The sequence below is a fragment of the Rattus norvegicus genome, chromosome 9 (genome assembly GCF_021556685.1).
Source record: "Rattus norvegicus strain SHRSP/BbbUtx chromosome 9, alternate assembly SHRSP_T2T, whole genome shotgun sequence".
Taxonomy (NCBI): Eukaryota; Metazoa; Chordata; class Mammalia; order Rodentia; family Muridae; genus Rattus; species Rattus norvegicus.
Window position 1 is genome coordinate 81,511,721 of NC_141542.1, and position 18,664 is coordinate 81,530,384.

General features: G+C 42.6%; 1 protein-coding gene across 8 annotated transcripts in view; it reads right to left on the reverse strand.

The window, feature by feature from the left end:
• Plekhm3 (pleckstrin homology domain containing M3) overlaps window positions 1-14,257 on the reverse strand; it is a 158,960-nt gene extending 144,703 nt beyond the window's left edge. For 2 of the 8 annotated variants that reach the window (XM_087566247.1, XM_087566243.1), the window contains exons 1-2: window positions 14,207-14,251; window positions 9,348-9,406 (exon numbers count right to left, since the gene is read on the reverse strand). The gene's annotated coding sequence lies outside the window, so the exon portion shown is untranslated. 8 annotated transcript variants of the gene reach the window in all.
• Window positions 14,258-18,664: the final 4,407 nt, after the last annotated feature.

The window sequence follows — 18,664 nt, forward strand, 5'->3', positions numbered from 1 at the left end:
ACATTCTCTAAACTCAAATCCCAATAAGCATGACTGGAATAGAACAAAAAGAGGAAGGAGGAAGAGAGGGGAAGAAGAAGAGGAAAGGAGAGGGGGGTCTCGACTTTTTCCTTACAACCTGGCACAAGGCCACATGCCATGCATGGAACTCCTACAGTCATTTAGGGGCCTCCTCATTACTTAGATGCTACTATTTTCAAAGCTCACATCCTCCTACACAGTGTTGGTCCTCCATAGAAGCTTCACCCCAAATTCCCTGCTGGTATTGCTTCTTTTAAGATCTATTTTGTATGTGTATGTGTATGCATGTATGTATTCATATGCATGCCACACATGCTCTACGTTTGTGTGGAGGTCAGCAGACAACTTACTGGAGTCAGTTCTCTCCTTCTACCATGTGGGTTCTGGGAACAAAATTCAGGTCATCCTGTTTGGCTGCAAGTACCTTTATCCACTGAGGCATCTCACCAGCCCCTGGTTCGATTAATCTTGACTGTCAACTTAACTGAATTTAAGAAACAGACCTCTTGTTCTGTCTGATGGCATTTACAGAGAGGTAGGGAGATTTACCTCTAATAGGGCAGCACCATCCTATGTGCTGGGGACTAAAACAGAGGTGAAAGGAGTGTCAGACTTCATGTCTTTTTCCTGACTGAAAGTGCAATGTGACCAGCCATTTTGCACTCCTACTGATAGGACATCCCCATCATAATGGACTATACTCTCAAACAATGAACTAAATTAATCCCTCCTTACATCACTTAATACACGTGACAATATACTCTTTATCCCCCTCTTATTTCTGCTCACTTAGTCTCAACTAATATCTTCTTCCTCCCCTTCTGAGTCTCCTCAGCAAATGTAGGCACTATCCAAGTTGTCTTCACTGACTTAAAGTACACAATCAATTTAAGTATGCTTTCAATTTCAAACTTCTGCTTTCATTCTCCAACACAGACTGACCTCTGGTCCTGTGTTCCCAGATAAGTGTAGAACATTTCTACCTAGTCCGCTCATGGTAAAACTATACTCAGTGTATCTAAAACCATTCCCAGTTGTTTAATCTGTAATATTAGCTGAGTGTCCACTATGGACTGGGCACTGTTGCTTTAACCTACAATTCAAGGCCTTCTTATCCTTGGCTCAATTTGCTTTTCTAGTTTTGTACGTTCCTTCTGTACACACATACCTCTTTTGCTTGGAACAAAAACACTACTGATTAAATTTTATGCTTTTCAAATTCCAAGTCTTTGCTGGGATTACTAGACTAGACTACCTTCTGCTTACTTCTACCCATTAAATTTCTATCAACTCTTCAAGAACTCCCCACTGCCACCTCTTCTGAACACCCTCCTTGTTCCCTAAATGGCTCTTTAAACTGCCACAGTGTATCTGTGGTACCTCTCCTACATCACCTACTGTGTGAGGGCTGGGGTGTGGGGGGTTGGCTGATGAGAAGGAAAACTTGTCATTTTATTTTATGCTAATGATGCTGCACAATACTCTATGTCTCTAAGTCTCACAATATAATATATACTATGGGTGTCATAATATTCATTTTCAAATAAGGAGTCAACAATATCAAGTACCTTGACTGAGGGCACCATGTGATGGTCACTATATGATGGTTGCTTTGCAATGGCCACAGTGTGAGACCACTGAGTAATGACCTCTGTGTGATGGTCAATTTGTGATGGCCATGGAATAATGTTCATTTGACTTACTTTCTAAAACACTGTATTTTTTCAAGTTTTTAAATTTTATACTAGCTTTTTTTCCTGGCAAAAAAGTATATGAATATAAGCCAACCTTACTAAAATATTCCTTATTTTCTAAAACCTCCTGTTAACTAAAATTTAAATTATATCTGAGCAGAGAAAGTTTCCATGCCACTGAAACATGGGAAATGTCAGGTACCAAAGACCTCACGAAGACCTTGGATAGAAATCAAGGCGCCACTGCAGAACACAAGGTTATTCTGTGATGACCGATGACTCTGAGCTCACGCCCTTCCTAACGCCAGCACTGAGATGCCCGCTTTGAAATGCCTCCAACAATCAAGCCCAAACACTTTTCAGTCCATCCCTGCTCTTACCATCTCCACCTGCAAGATCTTGCCACATACAATGCCGTAAGACATTTTCTTGCAATCCAGCTAAATATAAGCACACAAGACTTCAAATCTCAGACTGCTCTGCTACCAAAGGCAAATTATTGTCCTCTGTCGGCCACCTGACTAGAAAGTCTATCTTCCTATAACCACCAGTGTCCTAACATGCCCAGCTCTTAGAAACAAAATAGACAGACAGATTTCAGTTCTGCAAATGTCTAAACTGCAGACTTGATGTTTCCCATCTCCCCTTGCCTCCTCTGCAGGGAACAGTGATGAAAGAAGGAGAGAATCAATCACTCCAATCATCTTCATCCTGCGACTGAGGTGAAATGACACTTCCATCACAGGAGCCACATTACTCTTGCCTGGTGCTGCAGGACTGTAACCCTAGTACACAGAGGCTGAAGCAGGAAGCCTGTGAGTTCGAGGCCTGCCCACACAACTTATGAAGACTCTGCCTCAAAAGGAAAAGGACAGCCAGGAACGTAGCTCAGTGGTAGAGTGCTTGCCCAGCATGCACCAGGCCCTAAGTTTGATTCCCAGCCCCACATACAGCCGAAGGCCATGCTGCTGGAGTTGGTCCTAACTGTAATAGGGATTAACTGCAAGGTATACCTAGGGGCCACAGCACTGCCATGCGCTGAAAGTGTGAAGTGTGGCAACAAGGAACAAAACAAAGAAGTAGTGTGTTTACCCTATGTGCCTCATATCCCAAAAGGGCTAGGGAAGGGCCTTCAGACCTAAAGATCATCATCAGCTCATAGAACTATGTAGAATCTTCTGAACACGAATGGGGTTGGAAGTATTTCCAAATATAAGCTGGAGTTTCTTTCATTTTTACTCTAGCATAATGCCTCAAAATTTATTTAACCTGTGGAGGAAATTACATGGTTTTACTGAAAATACTCATTTTTCCCATGCAGAATTTAGACTGATTTATAAAGTGCTTGGTGAGCCTTTTAATAAATACTTAGAAAGACCTCAGCAGAGAGAGGTAGGTGAAAGGACTGTTTTCAGTCACGATGAAAGAGACCATATGACTCATCTATTGTCTCATGGGGAAGACAGAGACTTTCTGAAATCCTTGTCTAATTACCAAGTCCTGTGGGCCACCCAAATTCGACTTTTTAAGATCATCTTAAAGCTCACAGGTGCCACAGTGGCAGAACCCTAAGTAGACTGAAGCTAAGCCCTGAGCCACCCAGCTTGCACCATGGGACAAATACAGTAAGGAGCACAAGACAATCCATGGACCCAGGAAAAGGTTCTGTTCTTAACACTCAGGTTCCCAATTGAATGACATCCAGCAAGTCAGGCTGATTGATACAAGGCCTCTGGCCATCTCTGTGAGGCAGCAATCCTGCTAAGTCTGCCCAAACTACCTTATAGTTAAGAAGCACGGATATAATAATGTTTATATAATTTCTCAGAAAAATCTAAAGGACGCATCAAGTGTCCGAGTGCTACTCTAGATCATGGAGGTGTAAAACACAGATTCCCCTGGGGAAACTGCAGAAAACAGACGGACAGTGTCATTAGTAGCCAGGTACAGATCAGTCAGGGAGGAAACAAATATAAACACACACACACACACACACACACACACACACACACAGAGGGGGGGAGGGAGAGGGAGGGAAGGAGGGAGGGAGGGAGAGAGAGAGAGAGAGAGAGAGAAAAAATGGAATTTGAAAACATTACCAAATTACCAGTTTCGGGGTGCTCAGAAAGAATATTTTGGTAAGTACTTAATTTTTCTTTCTTTCTTTCTGTTATATTTGAATCTGCTGAAAAGCAAGGGTGGGTCTTTGTTGAACATGTTCTCAAAAGTTCCAAGCCAGTGATCAGGTAGGCCTAAGCAAAGGGTGCTCCTCCCCTATCTGAAGTGTTACAAGTTCAGCAGTGACAGGCTGCATCCTCCTTCCTCCTTAGGACTGATCCGACAGTGACCTTGGCTATCAATCTGCCTCTAACCAATTTAGTCAGGAAGCAAGCACAGCCAGCAAAGGCAGACACACTCTTTAACTTCAAAGATAAGATAAGGACAAAAAAACAGAAAGAATTTAACTGGACAATATGAAAGTCAGAAAATCCTCTGCCTCTCATACAGGCAGAGGGAAAGTTTTAAAACCCTAAGAGTAATAGGAGCTATCTTTTTTTTTTTAACGTTTATTTTATTTGTAATTGTGAATGTGGTGAATGTGTGTGGGGTATGGGTATTTTCTGTGTTTTCTGTGGGGATACATGTGTGTGAGTACAGGGGCCTGTGGAAGCCAGAGGCATCAGATCCCCCAGCGGCTAGAGGTGCTGGCAGCTGTAAGCTGCCTGAGATGGGGACTAGCACTTAAACTCAGAGGAACAGCAGTATCTATCTACTTCTAACCCATCGAGCCAGCTCCCTAGCCCTTAAATTAACTGCATTATGGACCATTATCATTAATGTGAAATGGGTTTTCCCAAACAGTTCTGCAGTGTGGGCACCATGGTACAGGAGGGTCAGGAGTTTAAGGCCAGCCTCCACAGCATACATGGTAAGTGTGAGGCCAAACAGATTCCACAGAACTTGATCCCAACAAACAAACAACAAATCCCAAGGGTGTAATGTATAAACTCTAGGGATCTGACTGACTGACATTCGGCTGACCTGATCTGGTACTAAGTGATAAACCTGTGATAACTAACACTTAAACAGCTGCCCATCATCAGAGAGTCCTGCCCACCACAGTACTAAATAAACCCTTTACAAATGTCCTGCAGAGAGCCTGGCAGTAGTGACACATGCCTTTAATCTCAGGAAGCAAAGGCAGGTGGGTCCCAGTAAGTTCAAGAACAGCCTGGTCTACAGAGAGAGTCCCAGGACAGCCAAGGCTACACAAAGAAACCCTGTTTCAAAAAAGAAAAAAAAAAAAAAAGAAAGAAAGTTAAGATTATGCTGCAGAAGTCCCTTTCAGTACAGATGGGCTGATGTAAAAGGTGAAATATGGGTTTAACAAACGCTGAAAATTAAAGCATAGTTCTTCTAGTTCTTAAGACTAATGACAAATTATAAATAGCTCATATTCACTTAATACTTATTAAACGGCAGGCATTACGTTAAGCTCCCTGTGAGCACTGAGTCGTTAAATCCTCCCAACAAGTCATTTAGGAGCTGATATCATTATTTCCACTTTACAAGAAAATGAAAACTTAAAAAGATGAAGTTATTTGTCTTGGGTAATATGGCCTGATTAAAGCCAACACTAAATGCAGGGTGCCATATGCAATTCAGAGCCAATTAATGACCCTAAATAATACACTAACATTTCATATGCATAGTGTTTCAAATTTCAGTATCAAAGAGCAGACACTATAACTAATATTTATTTTGTATTGTTTTATTTGTTAATCCCATGACCCAGGGAAATGGTTGATACCTGATGTACGAAAAAATAAAGGAATCACTTCTACGGTCTTTCTGAGTCATTGTAAATTCTCCAAGGGAATTGGTATATGAGAAGTCCCTGAACAAAGAGAGTAATTAAAAAGTTATTCTCTACTAAAGAACTAGCTTCACTTCTCTTTGTGACCTTGGACATGTTACTCAGACCATCTGTAAGGGTATGATAACTGGGACTTCACTTAAACAAGTGCTTCTAGAAATATTTAGTCCCAACTGCCCAAACCTCTTACTGTTTTCCTAAGAAATCCTACTTCACTATGCCAACAAATAGAAACACTTGTAAAAATGCTTGCTTAAAAGAACTTGCAAACAAATGTTTCTGCCAAGAGAAATAAAAGAAATATTTTCAAACCGGATGCTACTGTAGATAACTCAAACATTTTAACTATTAAAACATGTTTAAATAAACAGACTCCTTTTAAAGCTACCTCGAAGTTAGCATTATGCATTTATGAAGTTCAAACAAAATAACAAGATTGACTGATAACTTTCAGTCTTATTTGAAGTCTACTAAGAAGATAAGGGGTTGGGGATTTAGCTCAATGGTAGAGCGCTTGCCTAGGAAGCGCAAGGCCCTGGGTTCGGTTCCCAACTCCGAAAAAAAGAACCCCCCCCCCCAAAAAAAGAAGATAATATGCCGTTTTTAACACTGCCACTCAACAACAACAAGACAGACACCACACATAATCCTCCAGTGAAAGGTACCTACTCGGGCTACAGGGTTTAAAGTTGAAGGCATGGGTCTCCGTTTTCTACGCACTGTTCCCGGAGTATGATTTGGGGCAATCTTCTTGAGCTACTTTGTCAACACACAGGGCAAATAAAGATCCCTGTTGTACATGCAAAGGTGGTTTGGGGATGCAAATCAAACAACAGAATGCTGTTCTTTATGAACCCCTACCAGGGTACAGGATGCCCTGGGTATCTACACCATGGAAAAGATTCCTACTTTCTCTTTGATCTTCTCTTTTACACCCAGCAACTGCAGAAAGGATGATGACGGGATATGCTTAGGAAGCTCGGATAGAAAGTCTTAATGCACCCAAGCACTCCTTCTGCAGAGTTAAAGGCAGCAGCGGCTGCTCTGCCCGCTTCTCAGTGGCCTTGGCGTGGCGGGGTTCACTCGCTGCAGGATTTAACAGGACAGTTTGCATAGGTTCAGATCAGTGCACTACTCCAGGCTTCCATTTGCAGTAGAGTGGAATTAACACAGAGACCCAAACCTGGACAGCAGGCAAAGAGAGAGATTTTTGGAGCAGTCAACCCTAGATGGGATGTCTTCATCAAACCCCTCCCCTCCAGGCTCAGAGATCTGTGGAAGAAAAGGCAGAATGACTGTGAGAGCCAGAGGTGGTGCATGACTCCAAGGAAACATTTCCAGACAAAACAAAGACTGTGACTGGTGCACAAGATGTGCACAGGTTCAAACCAGACAAAAATCCCAGCACGGAGAAGGGGAAGTGGACACAAAATCTCACCTCTAACCAAAAATCTATGTGTGGTTGTTAGCTGCTGGCAAAGGGAAAATCAGTTTCCTCCAATGGAGCATCAGTGGGCGTGCCAACCACACTCTAGGCAGGCCCCATACTCAGGAGTAGCTGGCTAACATAAAGTGACTGTGTTTGTTATCTATGCACAGTGTTTTATTTTGGTAGTTTTATCTTACTAGGTTTTTTGTTGTTGTTTTCTGATTTATGGTTGAGAGAGAAAGACAGAGACAGAGATAGAGACAGAGACAGAAAAGAGAGTACAAGCTTGAAGTGGTGTGGGCAGAGAGATGAGGAAGATCTGGGAGGAGTTAAAAGGGAAGAATATGATAAAAATATACTGTATGTAAAAGTTTTTTAAATAAAAAAAAGAGAAGCTGTCCTCAATGAGAACTATAAATAAGGCCCTATGTGCTTCCTGAGCTTTCCTAGATCTAGGACACATTTCCCTCCTTTCTCTCTCACCTAAGTTTCTGGAAAAGTTTTGACTTTTATACTTTTAGGCTCTCCTTTTTACCACCCCATTCACTCTCCTAGGAGCAGTGTGGTTCTGCACCAGGCAAAACTTTACATGCAAAGGTCACTGGCGCTCTCTAGATGGTCAAATCTAGGAACTGTCCTCCAACGGGTCTGACTGACCACTATCAGTGCGACTTATGAATACCCATCTGTGTGAAACTCATGAATCCACTACCACCTCTGCCCTTTCTTCTTTGTCCATGGATGCTCCTCTCTCCTGTTCCTGTGCTCAGATGATAAATACCCTGTATTCTTACCTAGCATCTCTTCCATAGAGAAATTCTCCATCTCCTGAGATAGCTGACCTTTTTTTTATATATGCCCCAATTCCTACAATGCACAACTAACTTCTCATCTTACCCTCCAGCCTGCCTCCTTCAAACATTCGATACAGAGCAAAGGACATTGTCCCCTAATAAAGATGAATATCCACTCTGGCATTTCTAGCTGAGTCACCAGCGACCAATACAAATTAGCAAGCCCTATGACCTCTGTCTCTGCAAAGCCCTCCCGCTGTCTGTATGTCTACCTCCGCAGTCCAGTCACCACCACAGCCATGTTCTCTACATCTGTCCCCCAAGTGGGCTTTCTGAAATCAAAACCCTGCTGCTCTCTAGATAAACATTACTCAGAAGAGCTCACATCACTTTCCTTCTAGCCCTTAGTTCTTAAATTTCCCTCTATACTCTACCACAATCTCATTCTGGCTCCAGTCATAAAGAATTTATAGGAATTAGAATCTCCTGTTTTCTTTGTCTGGAAGCTGGTTTTGTTTTTTCCCCCACTGCCTCCATCCTTAACCTCTTTACTAGCACAGTTCGTCCCCAAGTGCCCCACCCCGGAGCAGCTGCATCTAAGCCTTCAGGTCTGTGCTGACTTTGCGCTTTCCCACTTCCTAGGCCCTTATATTCCCTACAGCATCCGGATTGCCTCCATAATCAGGTCAGACACTACTTTAAAGAGGCCTGTTTCTTCTCTATCTTCCCTGACAAACGGTAAGCTTTCTAAAGACAAAACTGTGTGTCTTGTTTAAGGTTATCATACCTACAGACCACATAGTAGAGTGTGTGACTACCCATTTCCCAATTAGCTAATTATTTATAACTGGGTGATACAGAACAAGGCAGCTTTAGTTTATACTGAATTATAAACTGGTTACTCTACTCAAGATAGCTAGAGATAAATAAGCCCCTGCCTCACTCATGAATCTTGTGCATAACCAGGGAATCCTATTTGAAACCAAGCTCAAATTAACAATTAAAAATGTTAACAATAAGCAGTATGCTTGACATCTCAACAAAACAGCCTCTAAGCTGGGCATGGTGGTACACATCTTCAATCCCAGAACATGGGAGGCAGAAGCAGGAGGATCTCTGTGAGCCCTAGCCCAACCTGGGTCATAGAAAGTCCCAGTACATCGAGGACTATATATAGAGATCTTCTCTCAACAATCAATCAATCCCACTGCCTCTTTATGTTCACTTTTAGTTTTGCTCCTAACTCATCTACCAACGAGATTAATTACTTTACTCCATAGCTGGCAGGAGAATAAGCTGTGAGGTCTTTAACATTTGCCTTTACCTACACATACCGATGAGACAAGAGCAAACTGTATATGGACTTTGCTACTGGCAAACACTTCATCACACTTTCTACTATGTCCTCTGAATTACTTGCTTTGCGATTGAAACTAGCACACAGTGTGGCTCCTCGGGACCCATATACCACATCAGCTCTGAACAGATAATGAAAAGGAAACAGCAGTTCCTTGCTAGGTATTCCTCCATACCTTTTCTTCCAAGGGGTGAACATCTGCTATGACACAAGCCAGCAAACGGCCAGGAGCCACTGTGGAGACAGACAGGGTGTGGGTGAGAGTGATGTGAAACAGAAGAGGGGGCCAGTCATTAGGGAAAGAGAAGGAGCAGCCATAGCCTAATGCCCCTGGGAACTGTCTAGAAAAGAACCCTAAAAACTAGGTCTGTGTTACTAATCTTTTCTAGGTTGAAATTAGACATTCTGAAACTAGTTTAGTAATGTCAATATCTCAGCCTGCTTTGTAAACATGTAAATGCATGATCCGATTCCAAATCTTTCGAAAGGGCTACATACTGAGATCATAGTACGTCTGCTATCTGATAAATATTCAATACACACAAGCTTTGGTTGCTTGTAGCAAGGTTGGTACTGGCCTCTATCTAGCTTGATTTTCCTGGTCCTAATGATAAGGTCTTCTTTTTCCTTTCTGTCAAATGATTACATATTCCTCAGTCCCCTATTTCTTAGGTGTATATATCAACAAGGAGCAAGGGGAAGAGGGTTGTTAACCTAACACCTAAACCCATTCATCAAAGAAAGCAAGAGCTTTTAGCTAGACATGTTGGCCACACATGCCTATAATCCCAGCATCCAGAGGCCCAGGCAGGAAGATCACTAGTCAGATAAGATGAGGAGCACTGGGACAGATTGGCTGTAGACAGGTCTGCTAGTTCAAACCTGGGCTACACAACAAGTTCCAGGCCTACCTAGGCTCTATCTTAAGACTTTTTCTTAGAAAAAAAATTAATCATAAAAGGCAAGGAAAAGAGACAAAAGTACAAGAATGTTTAGTGGAATTTTATCCATAAGCTTTTTCTATTACTTCAATGTCACACTGAGTGTTTTTTCAACAGAAGTCTGCACTGATCACCCTACCGAGAAACATTGTGTGATCTTTCCAGTATTCTGTTTTCTACCTCAACGTTTTCTGAAAGACTCTCTGCTCTGTACCTAAATTAGTTATAAATTTACTGTTCCCATTGTTAGTCCAGGGTTTTAGACTCAAAATGCACTGGATATAGTGTAGGAAACTTTGAAACACTTATTGAACTTTATGGTTATAAAAGAGGACTACACATTGTTCCGGGTTTTGAAAAGAATAAAGGCAAAATAAACAATTCTTATTTACCCTCTAACAGGGAAAAATGCACTGTATAACAAAGAAGGATAAAAGAGAGAATAGGAGGAAAAGAAGATATTAGTTGAAAGTACACTGCAGATATAGTTCTGCTGTCTTTCCCCTGCTTATCAATGACTGAGCCCTCTCCACTGTTAATATCCTTCATAAAAACCTTTTTAATATATGCATTATGCCATTTCTTTTGATGGACCCATGATGTGACTGTTCCCCTGTTACCGGGCATTTACAGTATTTCCAGCTCTGTTCTACACAAAGGTTTACTCAGTGTTATGATGAACTTAACTGGTCTCGTAAGTTCCCTGGGCTTCTCAAGGAGGAATTGCTAAGTCAAAGCATAGGAGCACTGCTGAGACTTTTTACACGTTCAGTCACTGTGCTTTTCAGAAAGGCTGCACTCACTGTCTGCTCCTGACATACTGCTTGACAGGACAATGAAACCTCTTTGAGATCTCTAGCACTTTGAGAGCTGGAGTGGTACTGCCTTGTTGCTTCCATGTTCACTCCTTTGATTAATGGAAAGAACGCCATTTAATAGCTTAGCTATTTAATTCCAGTTCCTCTCTATGTCTAGGAGGGAATTCGCACAGTAATCAACTTGGAAAGGTTCATTTTGGCTCCCAGTTTCAGAGCTTTCAGTCTATGGCCAGTTGGTCCCATTATATCAGGGACTGTGGCAGGGCCACATCCGGGTCAGGGTGCACAGCAGAGCAAAAGCACTTCAAACAGGAAAACAGGAGGACCCAGAGCCCACAACCCTCTTGGTTGGCCTTCCCTAAAGACTTCTACCTCTCATAAGGCCCACCCTTTCAAATTACCTCTAAAGGGACTAAGATTTTAACACACAGGCCGTTGGGGACATCCCATAATAACAATGTGTTTAGTTTTTTGGGGTTTTTTTTTTTTTGTCCATTTTTCTGCTAGATTCTTTATTACTTCTCCATCATGACACAACAAATTTTCACACTCTGGGTTGCTTTAAAAAATATTTCTTAGGGCTGGAGAGATGGCGTAGTGGTTAAGAGCAGTGGCTGCTCTTCCAAAGGATCCAGGTTCAACTCCCAGCACTCAGGGCAGCTCACAATTGTCTGTAACTCCTGTTTCAGGTGATCTAAACACTCATACGGAAATATGCAGCCAAAACACCAATGCACATAATATGAAAATAAATAATTTTGAAAGGGCTGGACAGATGGCCCAATGGTTAAAAGCACTGACTGCTCTTCCAGAGCTCCAATTCCCAGCAATCACAAGGTGACTTACAACCAACTGTAATGGGATCTGATGCCCTCTTCTGGTGTGTCTGAAGACAGCTACAGTGTACTTATATACATTAAATAATAAACCTTTAAAAATAATTTTGAAAAAGAAATATTTCTTATCTCATAGTCACTAAGGTATTAGCTCAGGTGGGCTGGGTTCCTATCTGAAATTCTAGAAAATAGTCTAGATTCAAACGTATCTGGAATATTGACAAAAGCCTGGTTTTGGTAACTTCCTGTTGGTTGTCAGCCAGGGGGCCACTCTTGGTAGTTTTATGCCTTCCAAATTCCTCAAGGCTGCCTAAAGTCCTGCTCAATGGTATGGTCCATCTTCAAATCAGCCACCGCATGTTAAGTCTTCTCGATTTCCCAGCCACAGAAAGCTCTACACTTTTATGGGCACTCTTCAGTCAGACCTACCCTGACAATCTCTTCATTCTAATTTCCAGTGTGACATCTAATATAACAGTCAGGTAGAAATGTCTTCTATGTACAGGTTGTAGGGATTAGAGGAAAAAAGCAACAACAACTGTCCCAGAGTCTCTGGGTGTGTTTATAATCTGTTTGTAGGCTTTATGATAAATCTCCAGGGCATGAACCAAATAAAGCACCGGGAGATGCATTTCCACAGCACTAAAGGCAAGCACGGATGAGGCTGCTGTGTGGCATTAAAAAATTCACCGGGCTGGAGAGATGGCTCAGTGGTTAAGAGCACCAACTGCTCTTCCTGAGGTCCTGAGTTCAAGTCCCAGCAACCACATGGTGGCTCACAACCATCTGTAATGAGATTTGATGCCCTCTTCTGGTGTATCTGAAGACAGCTACAGTGTACTCATATATAATAAATAAATAAAATATTTTAAAAAAAATTCACCATGGTAACTACTAAGCAAATCACTATCATGAAGCCCAATCCCTATTGGCCGTTTCATCTTGCTCTGTACCCATTCACCAAGAACTTCCCCTTCCATCCCTCCCCGAATACAATTGTCCATCTGCTTTTCAATAATGAAATATTTTTATTTGATACATTCATCAAACACTTATTCTAGGTACTGTTCCAGGCACTTTTAAAACATCAAGTTGCCAGGCACAGTGGCACATGCCTTTAACCCCAGCAGAGGCAGGCGGATCGCTGTGAGTTCAAGGACAACCTGATCTACATAGTGATTTCCAGGCTAGACAGGATTACATAGAGAGACTCTCTCAAAAACCATACATATTTAATCCTCATTAAATCTTTGATGAGGTGGCTATTATTCCCATTCTACAGATTAGGAAACAGCTAAATTGAGTAAACTTCCCAGGATGACGCAATGAGAAAGTGACCAAACAAGAATTTAGCTGAGATAAGCTCTAAAGATCTTGTAGAATCATAGCATTGTGGAAGTATTTACTATAAAGACAAACACATAAGGTATTGATGTTTCTTGTTCCATGACATTTACACACTTCTCCTGTCAATTTAACCTAATATTTGACTCCTAGCTAAAATTTAATTATGTTACCAAGGTAACACATGTCTATTTAAAGACCTCATTTTTGCTACGGTATTTTGCTTAAATTTATCATTTAAAGAAAAACTACTTAGTTTTAGGCAAATCATTTATAATGTGTGCTATCTTATAATGCTGTATAAGTACAAATCACAGTTTATTATGATTTATTGAAAATATTTTAAAGAAAAAAAAACCCAGAAGTTTCTTTCTAGTTCCACGTATCGAAATAAAAAGGGGGGAAAAACTAACGTTTACAACAACATAGCTCAATCTATTTAACCTGTTAAAGTAAAAGGCGTCTTGCTTTGCAATCTTTACATATAAGCCCAGTCTCTATTTGTCTTTCAAAATCAGCATTCTTTTTTTCATCTTAAGGGATGGGCCTTACAACTCCTTATCTTGTTTTATTTTGTTTTGGTTTTCGTTTTTTAGCTTAGTAAGCTTTTCATACAAGACCAATTTGTCATTAGTCCTGTGGCGTCATTTACTATATATTCAAAATGGGCACAGTCAACAGAAAGAACAATCGTTGCGTTTCTCTGGGGCTAAAAGCTCTCTACTGGGGTTTGGTTTCTATGATCGCTGGGGAGGGGTTACTAAAAACAACGCAGAGAACAGGATCACCTTATTCAACTACTTTGCGTTTACTTGAGTCACAAAAATAAACAGCGGGTCATGCCTTCCCCATCACTTAACCACCCACAAATGAAGTGCTATCCCCAGCGCGAAATGCAACAGAAAGCAGTGCGTGGGAAGAACCCCCGCGACCCCGGGGAGGTCCAGGGATGCGTCATCCCGTCCCCCTCCCCGCTCGCCCGCTGGTCCGCGGCCGCCGCGAGGCGGATGCTCACCGCGGCTTTGGTCCTGTCGCCCGTGCGGCCTGCAGTCAACCCCCAGCAGGACCCCGACCCAGGCAGCCCGCCCTCCTCACCGCCAGCGGCTGCGCTCCGGCCGCCAACCATCCCGGCCCGGTTCTGTTTACAAGCGGCTTCTCGCGGTCCCACGCCCAAATGCTTCCCCGCGGCAGCCCGGCAACCGGATCCTATTACACAGAGTTCCCAGCGCTGAGAACCAGTCCCTCCTGCGGGAGGAGCAGGCCGGGCGGGGCCTGACCTCCTTATCTTATTGTTTCCTACATAGCCTTTATCACAGGCTTGGTTCCTTTCCTGCTCTTCCCAAGGCCGAAAAGGATGTTTGCAGTTAAAATTGTCACTTGTAAGCTACCAGGGCAGGGTCAGCTATCAGCAGTTGCCAAGAGTAAGAGAATTTCTCAGAAATAATGCTTTCCAAAAGTAGGAACAAACTGCTTTTCATCTTTGATGGGGTGTATGGTTTTAAGGAATGTGGTTGAGGGTAAAGGTCTCTAACCTGGCTGTGGATTTCCAGTCTAGAAGCTAGGGCGTGGGGAAGGGCAAGAGGTCACCTCTCCTGAGGTCTCCTGGTAAACCAGTCACTTTGCAAGGATGTGCTGTTGCAGTTGGGCGGAACTACCTTTCAGTTTCCAGCCTTAATACTCCATCACAGAATACTTCTTAGTCGTTTTTTCAATTAAGATTAGTGAGAGGGGCGGGGCGTGGTGGCACACACCTTTAATTCCAGCACTGGCACTCTGGAGGCATAGACAGGAGAAGCTGTGTGAGATTGAGGCCAATCTGGTCTACACAGAGCGTTCCAGGCCAACAAGAGCTACAGGCTTTGTCTCAAAGGCAAAAGCAACCCAAGCAGTGGTGTCACATGCCTTTAATCCCAACACTCAGGAGACAGAGGGAAGTGGACGTCTGTGAGTCTGAGCCAGCCCAGCCCACCCCCACCCCCAGTCTACAGAGTGAGTTCCAGGACAGCAAGGGCTACAACAGAGAAACCCTGTCTCAAAACCAAACAAAACAACAACAAAAGTAAATAAAGGAAAAACAAAGCAAATCAAAATGTGTATGTCAATGACCCCTATCCATAGTCTATTTAATTGTGGAGAGAATTAGGACTCGGACAGGATATATATTTTTTGAAAATCAAATCTTTAAAGTGTACAGAATCAAATTATGGTTGTTTGAATAGGTTTGGCCTCTATATATTCATGTATTTCAATACTTGGCCATAGGGAGTGGCCCTATCAGGAGGTGTGGCCTTATTGGAGTAGGTGTGGCCTTATTGGAGTAGGTGTGGCCTTATTGGAGTAGGTGTGGCCTTATTGGAGTGGGTGTGGCCTTATTGGAGTAGGTGTGGCCTAATCGGAGGAAGTGCTTCACTGCTAAAGCAGGCTTTGAGACTACCTATACCTAAGCTCTTCCCAGTGTGGAAGCCTCCTCCCAACTGCCTGCAGTAGACTGACTCCTTCTGGCTGCCTTGGCATCTAGATGTAGAGCTCTTGGGTCCTTCAGCACCTTGTCTACCTGTACTCGTCTATGGTTCCTGCCATGATGATAGTGGACTGAACATTTGAAACTGTTAAGCCAGTCCCAATTAAATGTTTGCCTTTATAAGAGTTGTCTTGGTGCCTCTTCACAGCAATGAAAACCCTAAGACAGAAGTAAAGATATGCTTGTCTAACTAAGACACAAATTTATAACATATAGCTCCCAAATATAATATTTACTACATGCTGATTGTATTTTAACATTTCAAATTTAGGAATAGAATTCCAAACATAGTCTGTAGTCAGGAGACTAAAGAACACTGAAACAAGAAACACAATATAAGCAGTTACAATTTTTATCCTAGTTTAAAAAAAGATGATTCCAACATCTTCTGTACTTCATTACTGAATGCAAATTCAGAGTGTAGCAACTTATATCTAAGAAAACAAATTCAAACATTTATTGTTTTTAAATCTATGTTTGCATAATGACTGAATTTACTTCCTCTCACTAGCGCGGAAATCCAATAAATAATTCCATCAGAGAATCTGCTGGCTTCTGGACTAGTCGACATCTGGGAACATTTTGTTCTTTTAAATTCACATCAGCGCTCAAACGACCGTCAGCTGCTGTCATCCTCGATATTTTTAATAGTCTGTGTTTTTAGAGACATTTTAGATTCTCAGAAGAGTTAAGAAAGAGTTCTCAGAGACTCCTTGCCACTGTGTATGAACCACCTCCTTACCCATGAGCATCCTGCATCTCAGTGGGACATTCATCATCCAGGAACCTCTGAGGGTGAATCGTTGGTCTACAATTTGCACTAGGGCCACTATCTTTACCTACATTGTACACTGTCTTCCAGGAAGGCCTCTCCTTGAGCAATCAGAAACATTTTAATAGAAAAAAAGAAAAAAATGCCAAAGTTGACCTAAGGAACCATTGTACACAGCTATTTTCTTACTTTAAGACTTATAGTGCAACAGCAGATGCTGGTGAGGATGTGGAAAAAGAGGAACACTCCTCCATTGTTGGTGGGATTGCAGACTGGTACAACCATTCTGGAAATCAGTCTGGAGGTTCCTCAGAAAATTGGACATTGCACTACCTGAGGACCCAGCTATACCTCTCTTGGGCACATACCCAAAAGATGCTCCAACATATAAAAAAGACACGTGCTCCACTATGTTCATCGCAGCCTTATTTATAATAGCCAGAAGCTGGAAAGAACCCAGATGCCCTTCAACAGAGGAATGTATACAGAAAATGTGGTACATCTACACAATGGAAACTACTCAGCTATCAAAAACAATGCCTTTATGAAATTCATAGGCAAATGGATGGAACTGGAAAATATCATCCTGAGTGAGGTAACCCAATCACAGAAAAACACATGCTATGCGCTCATTGATAAGTGGATATTAGCCCAAATGCTCAAAGTACCCTAGATGCATAGAACACATGAAACTCAAGAAGAATGACCAAAATGCAAATGCTTCACTCCTTTAAAAGGGGAACAAGAATACCCTTGGGAGGGAATAGGGAGGCAAAGTTTAGAACAGAGGCTGAAGGAACACCCATTCAGAGCCTGCCCCACATGTGGCCCATATATATACAGCCACCAAACTAGATAAGATGGATGAAGCAAAGAAGTGCAGGCAGACAGGAACCGGATATAGATCTCTCCTGAGAGACGCAGCCAGAATATGGCAAATACATAGGTGGATGCCAGCAGCAAACCACTGAACTGAGAATGGGACCCCCATTGAAGGAATCAGAGGAAGGACTGAAAGAGCTTGAAGGGGCTTGAGACCCCATATGAACAACAATGCCAACCAACCAGAGCTTCCAGGGACTAAGCCACTACCCAAAGACTATACATGGACTGACCCTGGGCTCCAACTGCATAGGTAGCAATGAATAACCTAGTAAGGGCACCAGTGGAAGGGGAAGACCTTGGTCCTGCCAAGACTGAACCCCCAGTGAACGGGATTGTTGGGGGGAGGGCAGTAATGGGGGGAGGATGGGGAGGGGAACACCCATATAGAGGTCCCCTCTGTATGGGGGGATGTTGGCCTGGAAACTGGGAAAGGTAATAACAATTGAAATGTAAATAAGAAATACCCAATTTAATAAAGATGAAAAAAAAAAAAGACTTGTAGTGACCTTCCTTATCCGAGCAAAGAGAGTTCAGACCGTATAGCTCTCTACCCACCAGCATGCACTTAGAGATACTCAGCATTCATATTTTCTTAGGAAGCTTGAGCCTGCCTCTAAAACACAATGTAAGTATATAAGAGATGCTAAGCACATCCTACTCTCTGTGGTGTCTTCATCTTGGTCCTGGTGGTTGAGCCAAGGATGGACGTTTGTATAAGTTACTTTGCTATGGGCAGATACAGGACAAAAAGACAGCTTCGGAGGGAAAGGGTTTGCTTTGTCTTATAGGGCCTAGCTTGACAGGGAAGAGTGAGATAGCCAGCCACATTGTATATGCAGTAAGTGAGAGAGGACAGCAGATGGGGCTGGATTAAGTAACCTGAAGACCCACCTCCAGTGACCCACTTCCTCAAGCTGAGCCCCACTCACAGCCCTCCTTCAACTGTGAACGAGGTGTTCAAATGCATGAGCCTATGGGGAGGGGGCATTTCACATTCAAAGCACAATAGTTTGTAACCCAGACAAGAGTCATTCCGCAAAAATTTACTATTTGAAATTTTGTAACAATTCTTGCAGGTTGGGTCACAGGCTGGAAGGAAGCAGGTTGGAGGCTTCAGGTGGCCATCTTTCCTATCCCATAGAGAATATCTCTCTGAACAAGGAAGGAAGAAGGTTGGATGGGGTGGGAGTAGGTGAACAACAAGGGCTCAATGGAGATGAAAAGAGTGGGAGGTTAAGAGAAAAAGCTGATAGCCTTACCTGAGCCCCCAAAACTCCCTCTGTCTGAAGTAACCTTATCCCTTGATGATTAAATGTGCTTGCTCATTTATAACTAGAAGTGGAACTGACAGACCGCCTTTCTTGGCTTATCTCCA